Source organism: Melanostigma gelatinosum (assembly GCF_949748355.1).
Source record: "Melanostigma gelatinosum genome assembly, chromosome: 10".
NCBI lineage: Eukaryota > Metazoa > Chordata > Actinopteri > Perciformes > Zoarcidae > Melanostigma > Melanostigma gelatinosum.
Window position 1 is genome coordinate 990,001 of NC_136643.1, and position 13,557 is coordinate 1,003,557.

The following is a 13,557-nucleotide window of genomic DNA, read 5'->3' on the forward strand; positions in this document are numbered from 1 at the left end:
CTCTCTCGCTCTCTGTCTCTCTCTGTCTCTCTCTCTCACTCTCTCTCTCTGTCTCTCTCTCGCTCTCTCTCTGTGTCTCTCTCTCTCTCTCTCTCTCTCTCTCTCTCTCTCTCTCTCTCTCTCTCACACACACACACACACACACACACACACACACACACACACACACACACACACACACACACACACAGTTAAATGGATTACACACTTGTGATTTGTGTTTGACCAAAAGCATTTAGTCACGGCGCACACAGCGATTCAAAGGCAGGATTAGGACCCGAGCATGTCATCGGTTTGGGCAGCGAGCATGTCTAATGGCGTCAGTGATTTAGCATGTCACACGGTATGTGTCTGTCAGCATCCGAGCTACGTAACAGGCTGTCTGGGGCCGGCCGAGAGGAAAGCAACTGGATAAACAGCAGCGAGAGAGTTGGGTTTCAGGTCTCCGGGTCACGTCGATGAAGTGAACACAGTGATGCCTTCTGCTGTTGTCAACATTGAACGACCAACATCATGAAGCGACATGTGTTCATGTTAAACATGTACACATGTGAATCTCTTCCAGTGTATATGGTGTAATATTATAACAGAGAAAAGGTTTTAGACAGACTGAGGACATGAGGCTGTTCCTCCAGTGCACCAAACGTCATGATGTATTCATGAGGATTTGATTTATATATTCAGTGTTTAATTATGTTTAATATACATATCATTGTATCTCTAACCATGTCTACGCAGAGCTCCACAGCCTCTCCACTGACAGAAATACAATGCTGGACGGGAAAATATATTTTTGAGTCAAATTGAAAAATACGAGATTCTTCCACTGAAACGTATTCGTTTCTTTATTATATGAACTGCACCATGTTGCTAAAACCCCACATTTCACAGGAAGGACCAATGAATTAGTCAGATACTCATCTGGATGAAAATATGAATTCAATTCAATTTATTTTATTTCGTTTTGCCCAAAGTCACAAATCACGATTAACATTTGGATGTTCATATTATTATGTAGTATTATCGTATTATTATGAGCTTGTACCCTTGATATGGAAACATTGTGCAGCTGTAACCTCGAAGTTCAGGTGTCTGTTGACCTGAAAATCATCAAATCAGTTGTTACTCGTACAAAGAGAGACTCGTGTGTTCAGTGAAAGGTGTTTGGGACTCAGGACAGACGACGCAGCAGAGCTGAGCAGAGTCCACGGACGAGCACATAGTGGTGTTTGCTGAGTGTTGACCCCCGCAGACCCCTCCTCTCTCTGCTGCTGCACACATATCCCAGAAGTGAGCGACTTCATCTGGGCTTTAAAATGTAGCTTTGGACATTCCCAGCAGAGAGAGGGGAGGGGGGGGGGGTCCGAATCACCAAGGGGACCGTGACAGTGCCTTTGAATCTTCAGACCCTATCTGAGAAAATTCGGTTTGACCTCCATGACAGAGTGGCTGTGGAGTTTGTGTCAGGGCAGGAAATCACTGTATGATGACAATGCCATGTGTGATTAGACACAAACTGAGTCTGTGCCTGAAGAGGAGCACAGACTGCCTTTGTTCTCACCCCCCCGGCTCTGAGGAGGGCTGTCATGGCTGTGGGGACGAGTGTCTTGATGAAAGACCTTCACTGCTCCCGTGAATGTGGTGAGAAATGATCGATCTCTGTTTGGTGTCCAGGTGGGGGAGGCTGTCTCCTCTCATGTGTATGCTGCAGATCTTTGAACCCATGAAGTATTATCGTGTACAACACATTATCTGTCTTCATAGGAGATGATTGTATCTGTTTACTGAAGTGAGTCTGGGTCTGTGAAGTCTGTGCAGCGCCCCCGTCCGTTGGATCCCCACCGGCTCAACGTCTATGGAGATCCAGGGACTTGAATGTTGGCCACAAACACAGCCCTTCATGTGTGACCGCACCATTGTCACCGCTCACACAGAGCCCTCCCTTTGATGTGTGGGACTCTTGCCGTCTGTGGATAAGGACATCCTCCTCAGTAGTGTGTGTTTTGCCAAAACAAACCTCTTTCTGTTACTTGGTAGCACCACAGCGTCCGATCAGCACTTCTCTGATTCTTTCATACATCAAGAACAATGAACATGACCAACAGCACAGAACAATGACACAGAATACGGGACTGTTCTGTTGTTGGGCACAGTAAAGAGGATGTTGAGTCCTTGTGGTTGGAAGGAAGACACCCTTCGGGGGCCCCTGGAGTATTTGGGCTTCAGGGGTGTGTGGGTCAGGGCCCCTGTCGAGCTGCATTTGTGCTGTAGCTACTAGGTCACCATGGGAACATGGTGCCACATGCAGACACCTCTTTGATTGACAGATGTGCTCCACTCAGACACTCTGAAGACCACGAAACAGTACGAGGCGGAAGTCAGCCATTAATTAGTCTGGTGGCAAGTTTTGAACCTGCTGCTGGCTGCTGATGGTGAAGATCACTTCCTCCACCACGGTGAGGCTGCTGATGGTGGAGAACACTTCCTCCACCACGGTGAGGCTGCTGATGGTGAAGATCACTTCCTCCACCACGGTGAGGCTGCTGATGGTGGAGAACACTTCCTCCACCACGGTGAGGCTGCTGATGGTGAAGAACACTTCCTCCACCACGGTGAGGCTGCTGATGGTGGAGAACACGTCCTCCACCACGGTGAGGCTGCTGATGGTGGAGAACACTTCCTCCACCACGGTGAGGCTGCTGATGGTGGAGATCACTTCCTCCACCACGGTGAGGCTGCTGATGGTGGAGAACACTTCCTCCACCACGGTGAGGCTGCTGATGGTGAAGAACACTTCCTCCACCACGGTGAGGCTGCTGATGGTGGAGAACACGTCCTCCACCACGGTGAGGCTGCTGATGGTGGAGAACACTTCCTCCACCACGGTGAGGCTGCTGATGGTGGAGAACACTTCCTCCACCACGGTGAGGCTGCTGATGGTGGAGAACACGTCCTCCACCACGGTGAGGCTGCTGATGGTGGAGAACACTTCCTCCACCACGGTGAGGCTGCTGATGGTGGAGAACACTTCCTCCACCACGGTGAGGCTGCTGATGGTGGAGAACACTTCCTCCACCACGGTGAGGCTGATGATGGTGAAGAACACTTCCTCCACCACGGTGAGGCTGCTGATGGTGAAGATCACTTCCTCCACCACGGTGAGGCTGCTGATGGTGAAGAACACTTCCTCCACCACGGTGAGGCTGCTGATGGTGGAGATCACTTCCTCCACCACGGTGAGGCTGCTGATGGTGGAGATCACTTCCTCCACCACGGTGAGGCTGCTGATGGTGGAGATCACTTCCTCCACCACGGTGAGGCTGCTGATGGTGGAGATCACTTCCTCCACCACGGTGAGGCTGCTGATGGTGGAGAACACTTCCTCCACCACGGTGAGGCTGCTGATGGTGGAGAACACTTCCTCCACCACGGTGAGGCTGCTGATGGTGGAGATCACTTCCTCCACCACGGTGAGGCTGCTGATGGTGGAGAACACTTCCTCCACCACGGTGAGGCTGCTGATGGTGGAGAACACTTCCTCCACCACGGTGAGGCTGCTGATGGTGGAGATCACTTCCTCCACCACGGTGAGGCTGCTGATGGTGAAGAACACTTCCTCCACCACGGTGAGGCTGCTGATGGTGAAGAACACTTCCTCCACCACGGTGAGGCTGCTGATGGTGAAGATCACTTCCTCCACCACGGTGAGGCTGCTGATGGTGAAGATCACTTCCTCCACCACGGTGAGGCTGCTGATGGTGGAGAACACTTCCTCCACCACGGTGAGGCTGCTGATGGTGGAGAACACTTCCTCCACCACGGTGAGGCTGCTGATGGTGGAGAACACTTCCTCCACCACGGTGAGGCTGCTGATGGTGGAGATCACTTCCTCCACCACGGTGAGGCTGCTGATGGTGAAGAACACGTCCTCCACCACGGTGAGGCTGCTGATGGTGGAGATCACTTCCTCCACCACGGTGAGGCTGCTGATGGTGGAGAACACTTCCTCCACCACGGTGAGGCTGCTGATGGTGGAGAACACGTCCTCCACCACGGTGAGGCTGCTGATGGTGGAGAACACTTCCTCCACCACGGTGAGGCTGCTGATGGTGAAGAACACTTCCTCCACCACGGTGAGGCTGCTGATGGTGGAGAACACTTCCTCCACCACGGTGAGGCTGCTGATGGTGGAGAACACTTCCTCCACCACGGTGAGGCTGCTGATGGTGGAGAACACTTCCTCCACCACGGTGAGGCTGCTGATGGTGGAGAACACTTCCTCCACCACGGTGAGGCTGCTGATGGTGGAGATCACTTCCTCCACCACGGTGAGGCTGCTGATGGTGAAGATCACTTCCTCCACTACGGTGAGGCTGCTGATGGTGGAGAACACTTCCTCCACCACGGTGAGGTTGCTGATGGTGGAGAACACTTCCTCCACTACGGTGAGGCTGCTGATGGTGGAGAACACTTCCTCCACCACGGTGAGGCTGCTGATGGTGGAGAACACTTCCTCCACCACGGTGAGGCTGCTGATGGTGGAGAACACTTCCTCCACCACGGTGAGGCTGCTGATGGTGGAGAACACTTCCTCCACCACGGTGAGGCTGCTGATGGTGCAGATCACTTCCTCCACCACGGTGAGGCTGCTGATGGTGGAGAACACTTCCTCCACCACGGTGAGGCTGCTGATGGTGGAGAACACTTCCTCCACCACGGTGAGGCTGCTGATGGTGAAGATCACTTCCTCCACTACGGTGAGGCTGCTGATGGTGGAGAACACTTCCTCCACCACGGTGAGGCTGCTGATGGTGGAGAACACTTCCTCCACCACGGTGAGGCTGCTGATGGTGGAGAACACTTCCTCCACCACGGTGAGGCTGCTGATGGTGGAGAACACTTCCTCCACCACGGTGAGGCTGCTGATGGTGCAGATCACTTCCTCCACCACGGTGAGGCTGCTGATGGTGAAGAACACTTCCTCCACCACGGTGAGGCTGCTGATGGTGAAGATCACTTCCTCCACCACGGTGAGGCTGCTGATGGTGAAGAACACTTCCTCCACCACGGTGAGGCTGCTGATGGTGAAGAACACTTCCTCCACCATGGTGAGGCTGCTGATGGTGGAGAACACTTCCTCCACCACGGTGAGGCTGCTGATGGTGCAGAACACTTCCTCCACCACGGTGAGGCTGCTGATGGTGCAGATCACTTCCTCCACCACGGTGAGGCTGCTGATGGTGAAGAACACTTCCTCCACCACGGTGAGGCTGCTGATGGTGAAGATCACTTCCTCCACCACGGTGAGGCTGCTGATGGTGAAGAACACTTCCTCCACCACGGTGAGGCTGCTGATGGTGAAGAACACTTCCTCCACCACGGTGAGGCTGCTGATGGTGGAGAACACTTCCTCCACCACGGTGAGGCTGCTGATGGTGCAGATCACTTCCTCCACCACGGTGAGGCTGCTGATGGTGAAGAACACTTCCTCCACCACGGTGAGGCTGCTGATGGTGAAGATCACTTCCTCCACCACGGTGAGGCTGCTGATGGTGAAGATCACTTCCTCCACCACGGTGAGGCTGCTGATGGTGGAGAACACTTCCTCCACCACGGTGAGGCTGCTGATGGTGGAGAACACTTCCTCCACCACGGTGAGGCTGCTGATGGTGAAGAACACTTCCTCCACCACGGTGAGGCTGCTGATGGTGAAGAACACTTCCTCCACCACGGTGAGGCTGCTGATGGTGAAGATCACTTCCTCCACCACGGTGAGGCTGCTGATGGTGAAGAACACTTCCTCCACCACGGTGAGGCTGCTGATGGTGAAGATCACTTCCTCCACCACGGTGAGGCTGCTGATGGTGAAGATCACTTCCTCCACCACGGTGAGGCTGCTGATGGTGGAGAACACTTCCTCCACCACGGTGAGGCTGCTGATGGTGAAGAACACTTCCTCCACCACGGTGAGGCTGCTGATGGTGAAGAACACTTCCTCCACTACGGTGAGGCTGCTGATGGTGGAGAACAGTTCCTCCACCACGGTGAGGCTGCTGATGGTGGAGAACACTTCCTCCACCACGGTGAGGCTGCTGATGGTGGAGATCACTTCCTCCACCACGGTGAGGCTGCTGATGGTGGAGAACACTTCCTCCACCACGGTGAGGCTGCTGATGGTGGAGAACACTTCCTCCACCACGGTGAGGCTGCTGATGGTGGAGATCACTTCCTCCACCACGGTGAGGCTGCTGATGGTGAAGAACACTTCCTCCACCACGGTGAGGCTGCTGATGGTGAAGAACACTTCCTCCACCACGGTGAGGCTGCTGATGGTGAAGAACACTTCCTCCACCACGGTGAGGCTGCTGATGGTGAAGATCACTTCCTCCACCACGGTGAGGCTGCTGATGGTGAAGAACACTTCCTCCACCACGGTGAGGCTGCTGATGGTGGAGAACACTTCCTCCACCACGGTGAGGCTGCTGATGGTGTGTAGAATGAAGCGTTGCTGCATCAGGCAGGCTGAGGAGACGTGTAGTAGTGCGCCCCCTTCTGGTCAGCTGCACTCTTTCTCTCTGTCTTCACTCAACAGAGCAGTTCAGCACCAACTGCAATCAACACTCAGTGGAACCACAACATGTTCCAAATGTGGATATGTTACAGAGGATACCATCTGTTGTTGTAGGTCAGGGTGTCTAATCTCACATTAGTTATGAAATATAGTAAATGGTGATTGCACAGTAATTGCATTTCTCACCATACAACATGAGACATGTGACTATAAGACATGTGACATGGTAACTTACACACTCTGTTGTTTATTCAAACCTTACATTGAATTCTGCACCTCCACTGCAACACCTGAGAGTATGTGATGCAGCTTATTCATAATGTATCAAATATAATTGAAGTATATGAAGTACACATGTATAGCTTTGACTACAGTCTGGCTGCTTCATGGATTCATTCACTCACTGCTTCTTTGTGTGAGCCTGTGCTGTGTGGATGTAACAGCAGACTGAACAGTGTAATGAAAAACCAATTAGCTGCTTTTGGCACCAAACACCCAACGCACTCATCCCACCTGAGGCCGGCTTGGTGTTCATTCAAAGGCCTCGTCCAACCTTCAACTGCTTCTCATGGCCGTTCTGTGGCTCTCTTTTTAAAAGACGTGCTGACATGGCAAAGAATCTATTGCTCTGGCTGGAAATATGACTCTGCAGCAGCTAGGCCACAAAACTCCATTACTACCTCTATTCCAGCTCCTTCTTACAAAGCTGTGGAGAGTGGAGACACTGGTGGAATAGGAGGCTGATTGTGATTGATGGCTTCCCATTAACAAGTGTGTTATCGGTCCGGCTGGGGGGAACGACCACTGAGTTGTAACACAACACATTACCTGAGTCTCTCCCCAACGCAGCCAAGAGCCGCTTCGATCAAATATAGAGCCTCTCTCCGAGATCCTCATTCCCTGCTCACAGCACTCTGACTGCCATCCCACCAGCTGTGATCTGCTCAATAAACACATCATTAGTATTCATATGAAGTGGAGCCGTGTTGGTGATATCGGCACTGCTCTGTGTCGCTCACGCTGCTCTGCAGGCCTGTACGACCTGATTGTGGATGTATGTGCTGTCGCTTCACCAGGCCGGATCTTTTTCTCCTCCTTTTTCCTTTTCTCTTTGGTGCTTCATGTCACAATGATTGATTGGGACCAGGCCACAGAGTGTCCTGCATTACCCCAACAAATGATCTGGCCCTTGCTGGCAGACCTTGGCCAGAAAGAAATCAATATTTCACCATTAAAATCTATCAGAGGAGAGTTAGGGCAGCGACTGTCAGAGGCGACACTATCAAGCCGCTGCAACATTAAACCTGACACCTGCAGCACATGAGTAATCAATATCTAGTGGTTCACAGATCATTTGTGGTCACCTTTTAAGCAGTGATGGATGTCTCCACGGGCAGTGATTCATGTAGTGACACCGTTTAACAGGCTTTTATTCCAGTTTAGACGGTCATCCCTCAGAGACGGGCTGCAGATGGAACGCTGTGGTTCCCCGCTAAGACCTATTTCATCGTATTCGGCCTGTCCTCAGCAATAACTGCGTGCGTTTTATCGGCTTTGTGCTCCACTGTGTGTGAAAAACACATAAGCGAGTACAAGGTCAAACTCTATGAGTTGCAGCACCCGTGTCAAAAGCAGCAAGTTTTCCATGTGGCGTCAAAAAGGTGGCGGGAGGTTTCGGGAGGTATCTGCTTGTGGTGGTTCAATAAAGATGAGCTATAATAATGTAAATCAGTGTAGTATGTTCAATCTGGCCCGGTGGTTGATTCCACATTCTGCACCTGAAAGCTTTTAATTCTGTGTTATTGTGGAAGTTCATGGTTAATGGGCTAATACACGAATACAATAATACACGAATACACGAATACCCTAATACACTAATACACCAATGCACTAATACACCAATGCACTAATACACCAATACACCAATACACCAATGCACTAATACACTATTACACCAATACACGAATACACTAATACACCAATGCACTAATACACCAATACACTAATACACCAATACACCAATACACCAATACACTAATACACCAATACACTAACACACCAATACACTAATACACCAATACACTAACACACCAAAACACTAATACACTAATACACTAATACACTAACACACCAAAACACTAATACACCAATACACCAATACACTAATACACTAACACACCAAAACCCTAATACACCAATGCACTAATACACCAATACACCAATGCACCAATACACTAATACACCAATACACCAATACACCAATGCACTAATACACTAATACACTATTACACCAATGCACTACTACACCAATACACTCATACACTAATACACAAATACACCAATGCACTAATACACCAATGTACTAATACACTAATACACCAATACACCACAACACTAATACACCAATACACTAATACACCAATACACTAATACACCAATGCACTAATACACTCATACACCAATGCACCAATGCACGAATACACCAATGCACTAATACACCAATGCACCAATACACTAATACACCAATACACCAATGCACTAATACACTAATACACCAATGCACTAATACACTAATACACCAATGCACTAATACACCAATGCACTAATACACTAATGCACTAATACACTAATACACCAATACACTAATACACCAATGCACTCATACACTAATACACCAATGCACTCATACACTAATACACCAATGCACTAATACACTAATACACTCATACACTAATACACCAATGCACTAATACACCAATGCACGAATACACTAATACACCAATGCACTAATACACTAATACACCAATGCACTAATACACCAATGCACTAAAACACCAATGCACTAATACACTAATACACCAATACACTAATACACCAATGCACTAATACACTAATACACCAATGCACTAATGCACTAATACACCAATACACTAATGCACTAATACACCAATACACTAATACACCAATGCACTAATACACTAATACACCAATGCACTAATACACTAATACACCAATGCACGAATACACTAATACACCAATGCACTAATACATTAATACACCAATGCACGAATACACTAATACACCAATGCACTAATACACTAATACACCAATGCACTAATACACGAATAGACCAATGCACTAATACCTCAATGTACCAATACACCAGTGGCGGGCTGTCAGGGCCTGCAAGGCCTTCTCTTAGGCCTATTTTGTCATTTAATCATTTTTCTTAAATACACTCCATGTATTATAATTTATAAAAATATTGTTCCCATTATCTTATTTTCTCATTGCACAGCTCCTGTCTTCCTCAGTTGCTCTGCTTCCAGTGCAGCTTGTTTTAAGTAGAGCTTTTATCCAATCAGATCTCACCTCTGTGTCTCTAGGTAGAACAGAGCCAGAGGCCTGCAGACTCTCACCTGCAGCCAGTGCAGATTCAAGTACATGGGGACGATATTGTTGATTGTCATAGTGTTCAACCAATCAGATCTTTAGTTTGACATGTTGGGCGTATTCTTTGACGTGTCAGCGCCCGCTAGCCGCCTATAATGACGTCAGCATTACGTGCCGCTCAGTGTTCATATGTAGCTTTCCCGTGAGGTGCAGAGTGCTGTGATTGGTCAGTGGGCGAGCACGTGACTATCGTGAAATGAAACTTAACAGCCAGCAGAGGCTGATGGGTAGTGAATCACATCACGTGATGCAGTTCAGCCAATCAAAATGCATTCTGACTGAGTTGAGCTGCACCATGATAGAGGGTGCTGAGAGGAGGAAAGACACTGCAGAGCAGTACATTCAATGTTCATGTTGTGAAAGTAAAATCCTATGATACTCTCTTTGGGTCGCGGCTTGTCATTAAGGAATGACAGTGGATCCCACAGCCAGACCAGCTGAGGACGTTATATTTTCCTGAATGTAGGTTTTGCATTTTCTAAATGCTCGAGCATTATTCAAACGACTCGTACCGAACGGTTTAATACGAAGACGTACATAGTTAGAGCATTAAAATGAATCATAGCTGTGGTGCCACAATGTGGTTATAAGGTGGTATTTCAGCTGCAGGACAGCAGTGAAGGCCCAGGTATAAAATGCCGCCACTGCAATACACCAATACACTGATACGCCAATACACTAATACACCAATCACCAATACACTAATATGCCAATACGCCAATGTACTAATACACCAATACGCCAATACACTAATACACTAATACACCAATCACCAATACACTAATACACCAATACGCCAATACGCCAATGTACTAATACACCAATACGCCAATACACTAATACACCAATCACCAATACGCCAATACACTAATATGCCAATACACTAATACACTAATATGCCAATACACTAATACACCAATACGCCAATACACTAATATGCCAATACGCCAATACACTAATACACCAATGCACTAATACACCAATCACCAATACGCCAATACACTAATATGCCAATACACTAATACACTAATATGCCAATACGCCAATACACTAATACACCAATACACTAATACACCAATACGCCAATACACTAATACACCAATACACTAATACACCAATACGCCAATACACTAATACACCAATACGCCAATGTACTAATACACCAATACGCCAATACACTAATACACTAATACACCAATCACCAATACACTAATACACCAATACGCCAATACGCCAATGTACTAATACACCAATACGCCAATACACTAATACACCAATCACCAATACGCCAATACACTAATATGCCAATACACTAATACACTAATATGCCAATACACTAATACACCAATACGCCAATACACTAATATGCCAATACGCCAATACACTAATACACCAATGCACTAATACACCAATCACCAATACGCCAATACACTAATATGCCAATACACTAATACACTAATATGCCAATACGCCAATACACTAATACACCAATACACTAATACACCAATACGCCAATACACTAATACACCAATACACTAATACACCAATACGCCAATACACTAATACACCAATACGCCAATACACTAATACACCAATACGCCAATACACTAATACACCAATACGCCAATACACTAATACACCAATCACCAATACGACAATACACTAATACACCAATACGCCAATACACTAATACACCAATACCCCAATACACTAATATGCCAATACACTAATACACTAATATGCCAATACGCCAATACACTAATACCCCAATACACTAATATGCCAATACGCCAATACACTAATACACCAATGCACTAATACACCAATACGCCAATACACTAATATGCCAATACACTAATACGCCAATACGCCAATACACTAATACACTAATACACCAATACACCAATACACCAATACACCAATATGCCAATACACTAACAAGCCAATACACCAATACAGAACTGTCAACTCTTTACACTTTGTTTCCATAAGCTGTTGAGCCGGTTGACGGACTTTACCTCCACTCTTATCCGGGGGGGGGGGGGGGGGGGGGGGGGTTTGCTAATCACTAGAGACCAACATATCCGCCTGCAGCCAATGTAGAGAAAGTAAAAGAACAGAACCAGCCGAGGATGTCAGGTGATATTAAGAAGACATGCTGCATGTAAAATGAATTTGTTAATGAAGGTCTATTTCTCAGCAGCCCAAACTAAATGTATTGTAACGAGGTGGCAGTCAGAGCTTAATGTTACGGTTATTGACATAAAGGAGAAAGATTCTAGAAAAGTAGAAAAGAGGAGACCATGACACGCCAACAAACACGACCCGGAGAAAGAAGCTGATCCCGAGTCTCAACCCGGCATCTGGTAGTAGTCCGACAGACGTAAACGTGAGCAGACATCAGTGCTGCTCGGTAGTTTTGATTGATTTAGAACAGCCCAAAGCACACACACCTTCCCTTTAACACTGCCCACAGCTCCACTGCTGGTAAACTGCTCAGGGTTTTTCCAAGGAACAGGGTTGCTGCTGAACACATGGGTCCCATCCCCAATGTTATGTTTTATTATGGAATGCCATCAGTGCTCATTGCTGCTGAATCGTGGTTCAGGTTGAATTCTACACAGAAAAAGTCTTCCAATGATCAATGTTGATCTTTGGTTTCACCAAACACCCGTCTCCTGGTTGAAGGTCCCGTGTTTGACCCGTCCATCCACACACCCTTCTGTGTGTGTGTGTGCGTGTGTGTGTGTGTGTGTGTGTGTGTGTGTGTGTGTGTGTGTGTGTGTGCGTGTGTGTGCGTGTGTGTGTGTGTGATGCAGCTCGGTCTCTTGACTGAACTTTTTCCTCTAAATCTGTATATTTATTAAACAAACAACTGGGACACATGCAATCTTTGTTGCTGAAGTTGACAATGTTTCAACTCTTTGTTTCCATTGACTTTTAATGCAATGGTGCCTATGTTGCAGAATGACCCTAAACTGTCTCGTAGTTTGAATGTGAGTAAGGTGGGGTGGTAATGCTACGGCAGGACCAATGTGAGAGTTGGCAGCTGCCTTGTCCTGCACCGTACTACATACTGCATACTACATACTGCATGCTGCATGCTACATGCTGCATGCTGCATACTGCATGCTGCATGCTGCATGATGCATGCTGCATACTGCATGCTGCATACTGCATACTGCATGCTACATGCTGCATGCTGCATACTGCATGCTGCATACTACATGATGCATGCTGCATGCTGCATACTGCATGCTGCATACTACATGATGCATGCTGCATGCTGCATACTGCATGCTACATGCTGCATGATACATGGTGCATGCTGCATACTGCATGCTGCATACTACATGCTGCATACTGCATGCCGCATGCCACATACTGCATGCTGCATACTGCATACTGCATACTACATACTACATACTGCATACTACATACGTCCCCGATCAAGACACGACGTGGCAGCTACTGTTAATACTCTACATGTGAATGAAGGCTACAGTTCAGCACCTGAACCATCCCAAGAAGGG